Genomic DNA, 10,454 nt, shown 5'->3' with positions numbered 1-10,454 from the left:
CTATGAAAGCAACGGGCTATATTCGTAAACAAACAAATGTAGTATGCGATAAAATTACAATCACATTAACCCAGTCATTTACTTACTCATGAATTACATCGCAGCGAACTGAAGATAACGAAAACAATTAAGAAAAGAATTAAAAACAAATTTTTATTACTGGTAAGAAGTATTCTCGTAATTTATCCGACTAGGAAAGCACAGAGAGCCTTTAAATTGTATGGTGAAGCCATACTGTTATAAAATAGCGTTAATCTTGTATCAATTATTGATCTAACGGGAGAAGCGCAGGAAAGTTGGGGTTTTGAGAGGGGAGAAACTAGAATGTATCAGAGAAATGGTAAAATTAAATGAATTACAACAAATACGAAAGAGTAGCATAAAAATTGGAGAAACCGACACACTAAATTCTAAAAGAAAAGCCAGTACATGACAAACGAATATCTACAAAAAATAAAGAATATTGGAATCGGTAACTAGAATTAACCTCTGTAGGTAAATTCAAGTTACAGATTCCAACCACTCCATGATTCATATATAAATTATTTTTGCAGTTATATGCACTGAAACGTAATACCATTTCTACATTTTTAATTGCTCTCTAAAACTACTGCAGTGTATAACAATAACTGCACTAGGTAACTACAACTGACCTTCCATATAGGTCAATTCTAGTTACCAATTCCAATATTAGTAACTTTTCTGCAGAAGTTCAGAGGGCAATTACAAATGCAGAAATCATATCAGCCCACATTTTAATACACACACGTGTTGCAAAAACGATCTAATTAATGAATCATCAACTGGCTGGATTCGATAATTAGAATTGGCCTATATAGGAGGTCAGTTCTCGCTACCGATTCCAGCTTATCAGTGGTTCATAGTTTTGGTCATTTGTGCAGTAAATCTGTAGACTACGTTTTTGTTGGATTTCTTGTTTATATCAGAACTACTACGAAAATTAATAAGTATTGTAGGTACAGCTTTCAAATTTTTCTCTTTTTCGTAGTATGAAGATAGTAATTACATATGCAGAAATCCTGTAATACTTTAGCTTACAGACTTGTTGTTAAAACGATCTAAATAACGAACCGTGGAATGGTTGGAATCAGTAACTAGAATCAACCTATATAGGTCAGTTCCAATTATCGATTTTAGTATTTGTTAGACCCTACTTTTAGTCAAATTTCGTTACTTGTGTAGATTTAACAATTAGTATTAAAAGTTAACTTTGATTCATAATATTATGACTCTACCATGCGCTGTACTGTACTGGATTTAAAGGCTCTCTCTGCTTTTCTTACTCGGATAAATTACAATATTTTTTTTTCAGACATGTGTACTCCTCCTTTGCTATTCTTATTTATTTTCGTTACCTTTAATTCTTGTCGGTACAATTTGTGGCTAAGTAACTGCTATGGTGGGGCCACTGGCATTACTTTTTGAAAAAGCCAGTTTTTTTCCATATCGCGACAGATATGAGTAAATCATTAAGATTACCTTACTGTTGCTCAGGATCTAAGAGGACTCCCACCTAAAAACTCACTAATTCCGCTCAACATTTTCGATAAGCAGCTTAGTTGCTGTAAGGTAGTAGAAGTGATCCACAAAATTACCGTCCAAATTCCTTGACATCGATTTGTTGTAATATCCTCGAACAAATTCTGCGCTCAAACATAATGAACAGAATTAGATTCCACGAACATCGATCGTGTGAAACCCAACTCACACTTTCCTCATATGACATACCAATAGTTTTGGATCAAGGCAACTATGTAGATGCAATATTTCTTGATTTCCGAAAAGCATTTGACTCGGTATCATACCTTCGCTTATTGTCAAAAGAACAATCGTATGGAGTATCAAGTGAAATTTGTGATTGTATGAGGACTTTTTGGTAGGGAGGACGCAATATGTTATCTTGGATGATGAGTCAGCGCCAGACGTAGAAGTAACTTCGGGAAGTGTGTTGGGATCCTTGCTGTTCATGTTGTATGGTAATGGTCTTCATCAGGTTATCTTCCATCAGAAGGCTGTTGCTCTCAGCGACTGGTATATTGACTTGTAAATAATAGATTTCAGCTATCAGTCGTCCTTTTTAAACGTTATTGGCAGATCTAGATTTCAACTAGAAGCAGCCATTCTCAATGCACTATTATTTATGCTCAATGGATGTAATGCCTGTTGGTCAGGCTTCATCCACAGTTCACTGAGAATGGCTAGTTTCTAGCTGAAATTTAGATCTGCCAATAAAATTTAAAAAGGGCGACTGATAGCTGAAATCTATTATTTACATGTTAATGATCTTCAGACAATATTAATACTAAAATCAGGCCTTTTGCAGACGATGGAGTTATCTAAATCGCACTAATGGCTGAAAGAAGTTGCATAAAAATTCTGTCAGGTCTTGATGAGATTTCAAAGTGGTGCAGAGATTGGAAATTTGCTTTAAAAATTCATACATCTAAAACTGCGCACTTTACAAAAAGAAAAAAAAAACGGAGTGTCCTATGACTATAATATCAGTGAGTCACTGATTGAATCGGCCAACTCATACAAATATCTAGGTGTAACACTTTTTAGGGATATGAAATGAAAAGATTACATACGTTCAGTCATGGGTAAACCAGGTGGTAGACTTCAGTTTATTGGTAGAATAATGGGGAAGTGCAATCAGTCTAGAAAGGAGATTGCTTACAAATTACTTGTGCAAGCCATTCTAGAATATTATTTAAGTGTGTGACACTCATACCATGTCGTACATCCATTCTTGGTATCTGCACAGTGAGCGAGAAACCTTAGCTTACCACTTAGTGTGCAAATGGGAAATACATTTGAACTGTCTTCTCAAGCCCAGGATGTCAAATAGACATGCTAAATAAATATGACACTGGCCCTGTAAGGCAGCTAATATCAGTTGCGGATCATAACAAAAATCATTATAAATGCTACTGTCACGTACCTAGAATACATGAATTAATAAAAGTGAAAGTTTGGGGTCTATTTGAGAAAGACAACACAGCTATTCCCCTTTCTATTCTAAATATAAATTATCAATGGTTGCTTTGAGGGGTCAAGTAATAAACAACAATCATTTTCAATTACTTTTGACACTCAACAAGTGGCCGAGCGGTTCTAAGCGCCTCAGTCTGGAATCCTGTAACCACTACGGTCGCAGGTTCGAATCCTGCCTCAGGCATGGATGTGTGTGATGTCCTTAGGTTAGTTAGGTTTAAGTAGTTCTAAGTTCTAGGCGACTGATGACCATAGAAGTTAAGTCCCATAGTGCTCAGAGCCATTTGAACCATTTGAACATTCAATAACAAAATATTTAAGCCTAAACATATTCAAATGACGATTATTAAAATCGTTATCTCTATACATGAAAATTTTTATCACAGGAAAGAATGGTTATTAAAAAAACTCATCAGCTCATTTAAATCTATGTTGTTGTAGCTGGTCAATGCACTGCGCTGGTGGAGAATAAGTTTACTTTTTGGACCAATGAAAAGAACTCTCTGTACTCAATGTGAGGGTAGGTTAGTGTCCTAGCTTTTGATATTCAATGGTCAAAGCTACACAAGTTGGAGTGAGCAAAATCTAGACTCAACATTTACGGTGGCCTAATGCGTGATGGTACTTTACCAAGCAGCATCTGCAATGGCGTTGTCTCCATGCTGGATCTAAAACATTAATTCCCTACTCTGGCCTTGACTGAATTCACTCAGTGGCAACCCTCCTGCGTTCCATAGAACGTTAATGTTTCCCTAGTCGAAATAATTGTTATTGCACACTACTCGCCATGGGTTGGAGCGACATGCATAATTTCTTTGTCCTCAAAAATTCCTGCTTTGTATCCGTCGCCATAATACAAGGTGTATTCAAGTTCTAAGGCCTCCGATTTTTTTTCTAATTAACTACTCACTCGAAATCGATGAAACTGGCGTTACTTCTCGACGTAATCGCCCTGCAGACGTACACATTTTTCACAACGCTGACGCCACGATTCCATGGCAGCGGCGAAGGCTTCTTTAGGAGTCTGTTTTGACCACTGGAAAATCGCTGAGGCAATAGCAGCACGGCTGGTGAATGTGCGGCCACGGAGAGTGTCTTTCATTGTTGGAAAAAGCCAAAAGTCACTAGGAGCCTGGTCAGGTGAGTAGGGAGCACGAGGAATCACTTCAAAGTTGTTATCACGAAGAAACTGTTGCGCAACATTAGCTCGATGTGCGGGTGCGTTGTCTCGCTGAAACAGCACACGCGCAGTCCTTCCCGGATGTGATTGTTGCAGTGCGGGAAGAAATTTGTTCTTCAAAACATTTTCGTAGGATCCACCTGTTACCGTATTGCCCTTTGGATGCAATGGGTAAGGATGGGTAAGGATTACGCCCTCGCTGTCCCAGAACATGGACACCATCATTTTATCAGCACTGGCGGTTACCCGAATTTTTTTTTTGTGGCGGTGAATCTGTGTACTTCCATTGAGCTGACTGGCGCTTTGTTTCTGGATTGAAAAATGGCATCCACGTCTCATCCATTGTCACAACCGACAAAAAGAAAGTCCCATTCGTGCTGTCGTTGCACGTCAACATTGCTTGGCAACACGCCACACAGGCAGCCGTGTGGTCGTGCATCAGCATTCGTGGCACCCACCTGGATGACACTTTTCGCATTTTCAGGTCGTCGTGCAGGATTGTGTGCACAGAACCCACAGAAATGCCAACTCTGGAGGCGATCTGTTCAACAGTCATTCGGCGATCCCCCAAAACAATTCTCTCCACATTCTCGATCGTGTCGTCAGACCGGCTCGTGCGAGCCCAAGGTTGTTTCGGTTTGTTGTCACATGATGTTCTGCCTCCATTAAACTGTCGCACCCACGAACGCACTTTCGACACATCCGTAACTCCATCACCACACGTCTCCTTCAACTGTCGATGAATTTCAATTGGTTTCACACCACGCAAATTCAGAAAACGAATGATTGCACGCTGTTCAAGTAAGGAAAACGTCCCCATTTTAAGTATTTAAAACAGTTCTCATTCTCGCCGCTGGCGGTAAAATTCCATCTGCCGTACTGTGCTGCCATCTCTGGGACGTATTGACAATGAACGCGGCCTCATTTTAAAACAATGTGCATGTTTCTATCTCTTTTCAGTCTGGAGAAAAAAATCGGAGGCCTTAGAACATGAATGCACCTCGTACATGAAGCGTATCATCCTCACTTTGCAGAAAGGAAAGTTCTCAACACCCTCGCTTATTTCCACACACTTGTTTGGTCTGCCGCAATATGAGAGAGAGAGAGAGAGATAGAAATTTTTAGGTCTCAAAATGCTTTTATATAATGGGGATCTCCCCACAGTGTCGCCTTTGCGTCGCCATGTATGGCTTCAGCCAATCACCGTCTCGCTAGAGGTGAATACATTTTTATTTTTCTTGCTGGGTTGCAGCCTAGCCCTGTTAATGACGTGCAGCCACTTACCCTCGGTCCCAGCCTTATTTACGTTAAAAGGAATACTGCATTGTTCTGGCCCTACCCTTTTCTGCACTGAAGCTCACCGTTCACTTGCTAAATGGGAGTTTCACGATGTCATTAACCAGCTGCTCGGTTCGTCTCCAAAATGTATTTCATTTTAACTTCTTTGTTCATGCCAGTCCATATTTGTAGAGATTGTTTTGTTAGTTTTTGGTACACGAGATTAACTGCAATTGGCTTTTGCTCCGATATAATTATTATTTTCTGACTGTTGTTATGGATAAAGCTCATGTAAGGTCGATAAAATCCGGACGCCTTACAACCAGATAGGACTAACAGGGGATGCTGAATGTATTCAGAGAAGGGCAGCAAAAATGGTCACAGTTTGTTTAATTTGTGAGACAGTGTCACAGAGATACTGAAGGTCTAGGCGCTCAGTCCGGAACCGGGGGACTTCTATGGTCGCAGGTTCGAATCCTGCCTCGGGCATGGATGTCGTTAGGTTAGTTAGGTTTAAGTAGTTCTAAGTTCTAGGGGACTGATGACCACAGATGTTAAGTCCCATAGTGCTCAGAGCCATTTGAACCATTTGATACAGAAGGAACTGAACCTTTGAAGACATGTGTAAACTATACTGAGGAAGTCTGTTAACAAAGTTCAAGAACCGACTTTAAATGGTGCGACTATGAATATACTACAACCCCTACATGTCGCTCACACAGGGATCGTGAGGATAAGATTCGAATAATTACTGCACGCACAGAGGCATTAAGTCTTCCCACGCTCCATACGTGAATGGAACAGAAAGAAACCCTAATAACTGGCACAGTGGGACATACCCTCTGCCATGCACCTCACGGTGGTTTTCAGAGTATAGATGTAGATGTAGATGCAGAACATGTGGTCAGTAACAGCAAATTTATCGCGATTTCCTGTCAACTTGCTTATAAATCTTGTAACAAATCTGATCGTGTTTGTGACAGCCTGCATCTTATGATAGAACGACTTTCTAATGTTTATTTTTTCCCCTCATTTGCAACCAGCCTGCACATTATAAGGCTGTGCAAGTGGCGGTTTAATTACTCAATTACTCAGTTAGGCTACCCAAGATTAAAGTCGACTGAAAAAATTTATTAATCAGTTCTGTCTGATTTCAAAAGGCGGTATCCCAGAACGGTCGTCCCAGATGCATTTTTTTTTTTGTCCCACTGACTAGAGATTATTTTGTTTGTTCAGGTTAAGTTTGTTTCATTTTTGAGGCAAACCAGTTCAAAGACAATAAAGAAGTTTAAAAACATGCTTTCAGTGCTATTATAAGCGAAGTATATGCGGACTTTCAAAAACTGCGCATTTGAAAATGATGTAAAATCTGTTAAAAGCTATTATTAGTTGTCTTTGTTTTTCTTAAATATGAATTTGCTTATTCTTTGACTTTTAGAAATGTTTACCTGTCGTTTACGTTGATTCTGTGCTATTTTTGAATTCACCACAACACTTTTCACCAACCACAAACATGTAATTTTTTTTCAGGTGAAAATATCTAGCGTTTTTAGGTTTAACAGTTAAAAACGAAGAAAACTGAAAACTAAAATCCATCACATGGCATGGAATGACCTATACATATCAATAAGCAGATCATTCGCATCTGCTCGGTAACCACTTCTTAGCTTCAGCCTAAATAATTCATTGACTTCAACTCGAAATATGTGTTCGAAAAATTTTTCTATTTTTGAAACAACTCGAAATATGTGTTCGGAAAAATTTTTCTATTTTTGAAACAACCTAATCTATTTTACGAAATACAACTTCCTTTCACATACTTCTAGGTGCAACCAATGCTGCGCAAGGCTTCATCATTGTAATAAGAAAACCTTTACTGCAAATACTCCAACGAAGAAAATTAATATTTGCTTCTAAATCCACTCGTCAGCTGATCGAGATGTTGGTTTCAATATTGTGATGTCGTGCACAGTCTATATCAAACATGGTCTATATAAGCAAGTTCGATTTTCTCCCAAATTCCAAGGCTATGAAATGCTACTCGGCCGTTTCGAACTCACCTGCAACGGTTCAGCCTCTTTTTTTTTTTTTTTTTTTTTTTTTTGTATATATGATTATCAACTTTAAGTCGCGTGTCAATTGTTGAATGATTTCAGTCGCTCTCAAGGGTTGCTCTACATGATTACTGGAGAGGGAAATCAGCTGCTTTAGTCCATTGTTGATAGCACCGCATAAGTTCTGACACAAAACAGTTTCCCTTTGGTTTTGAACAAACTGAAACTTAAAATAAAAACTGACATTAGTGGGGGAAAGGATTCCGGAACGAATTCAGTGAAATCAAGTGTACAACAGTCACATTTGAAACCATTATCGCAACATACGGATGTTTTCCTGGTGCAATTTAGTAATTTTAAGATGGCTGCTATCCCGTTGGTGTTAGGTGACGCATCATTCCGTACGTTATACCGGCAACTCTCGGATCATGACGACCGTCCTTGGCAAATAAATACGTAGCACGACGTTTATATAGTTCTCGTTTTAACACAACTTCTAATCGTAAATAACTAACAGTCAAAATTATCGCCGAAAGCACAATTCATACATTTGCGGAGAAATAACAAATGAAGACGTACACGCTCTGCAATTTCCGTGGTACAATGTAGTAAAATCTTTGGAATGCACATTCATATGCGCGGAGCATTCATGGACAGTATACACTGTGTGTGTTCACAAAATTTTATAGTCAGATAAATTTGAGAGTGTGAAATTGATGGCATCTGCTGTACAACTGTTATGTTTATCAACAACTTTATACAACTACACTCACTTCCAATAATAATAGTAACAGTAATAATAATAATAATAAGATGCATAACTTGTCTGGCAAAAGAACTGTTTTTGTGGAACTTTGTTTTGTACATAGTTAAGTACAGTTTAAGGCACGAACGCAATAATGTTTAAGCTTTCACAACTCTCCGTTTCGCATTTTAGTGTAAGTGGGAGTTTTCGTGCTTTTCCATTTTTTTTCGGACGAATGTAGAAGATCCTCAATAGGTGTATTAGTCTACGAGTTTACTTCCAGGCTGAATATCAGATATTCTTATGCCGCACCCACGCACAGCTTATGCTAATTGCACACTTCCCAGTTAAATGTTCGCTCGTAGCCACACTTACTTGATTTCGTCACTGTCTCAATCAACGGATCTGCTCTTGGAGGCGCCAGTCCCTTTGCAGTTAACTGCTAATTCACTCTTTCATTCCCAGAATGAGATTTTCAATCTGCAGCGGAGTGTGCGCTGATGTGAAACTTCCTCGCAGATTAAAACTGTGTGCCGGACCGAGACTCGAACTCAGGACCTTTGCCTTTCGCGGGCAAGTGCTCTACCTACTTAGCTATCCAAGCACGACTCACGACCCGTCCTCACAGCTTTATTTTTCCCTTACATTCAAACTAGAATCAACATAGATCACACTGTACACTGCACGCGAAAGCCTATTCCCGCACAGTAAACAACCAAGTCCAAACACAAACTGCCATTTGTGGAAATGATTAAATTGAAGTACTATGGTGTCTTGAAGGGAGGATATAAGATGAACATCAACAAAAGCAAAACGAGGATAATGGAATGTAGATTAGGAAATGAGACACTTAAAGTAGTAAAGGAGTTTTGCTATCTGGGGAGCAAAATAACTGATGATGGTCAAAGTAGAGAGGATATAAAATGTAGACTGGCAATGGCAAGGAAGGCGTTTCTGAAGAAGAGAAATTTGTTAACATCGAGTATAGATTTAAGTGTCAGGAAGTAGTTTCTGAAAGTATTTTTATGGAGTGTAGCCATGTATGGAAGTGAAACATGGACGGGAAATAGTTTGGACAAGAAGAGAATAGAAGCTTTCAAAATGTGGTGCTACAGAAGAATGCTGAAGATTAGATGGGTAGATCACATAACCAATGAGGAGGTATTGAGTAGATTTGGAGAGAAGAGAAATTTGTGGCACAAATTGACTAGAAGAAGGAATCGGTTGGTAGGGCATGTTCTGAGGCATCAAGGGATCACCAATTTAGTATTGGAGGGCAGCGTGGAGGGTAAAAATCGTAGGGGGAGACCAAGAGATGAATACACTAAGCAGATTCAGAAGGATGTAGGTTGCAGTAGGTACTGGGAGATGAAGAAGCCTGCACAGGATAGGGTAGTATGGAGAGCTGCACCAAACCAGTCTCAGGACTGATGACCACAACAACAACAACAACAACAACAACTATTGTCTACCCAACATGCTCATTTGACTAGAATAAAAATGAGGCGCTGAGATCCACAAAGGCCTACAGCACACCGTCATCGATTTAAGTGAATGTCAGAGAAACCAGTGATACAGCTTTCCGTGAATTTTCTTATACACAGAGTGGCCGTACAGCACACATAAGGCTGACTCAGCATAAGATCAACAGATTTCAGAAACAAGAATAAAAGCTACAGTCTCACAATCGACAGCGATGTACTTTAAGGCTCTTATGATTCTCAGCGCCTCAAATGTATTACTGTTATATAAAATTCAAAACATAATATACAGTACTGGCCATTAAAATTGCTACACCACAAAGATGACGTGCTACAGACGCGAGATTTAACCGACAGGAAGAAGATGCTGAGATACGCAAATGATTAGCTTTTCAGAGCATTCACACAAGGTTGGCGCCGGTGGCGACACCTACAACGTGCTGACATGAGGAAAGTTTCCGACCGATTTGTCATACACAAACAGCAGTTGACCGACGTTGCCAGAGGAAACGTTGTTGTGATGCCTCGTGTAAGGAGGAGAAATGCGAACCATCACGTTTCCGACTTTGATAAAGGTCGGATTGTAGCCTATCGCGATTGCGGTTTATCGTATCGCGACATTGGCTCTCGCGTTGGTCGAGATCCGATAACTGTTAGCAGAATATGGAATCGGTCGGTTCAGGAGGGTAATACGGAACGCC

The sequence above is a fragment of the Schistocerca cancellata genome, chromosome 11 (assembly GCF_023864275.1).
Source record: "Schistocerca cancellata isolate TAMUIC-IGC-003103 chromosome 11, iqSchCanc2.1, whole genome shotgun sequence".
Lineage (NCBI taxonomy): Eukaryota > Metazoa > Arthropoda > Insecta > Orthoptera > Acrididae > Schistocerca > Schistocerca cancellata.
This window is presented reverse-complemented; position numbering follows the sequence as displayed.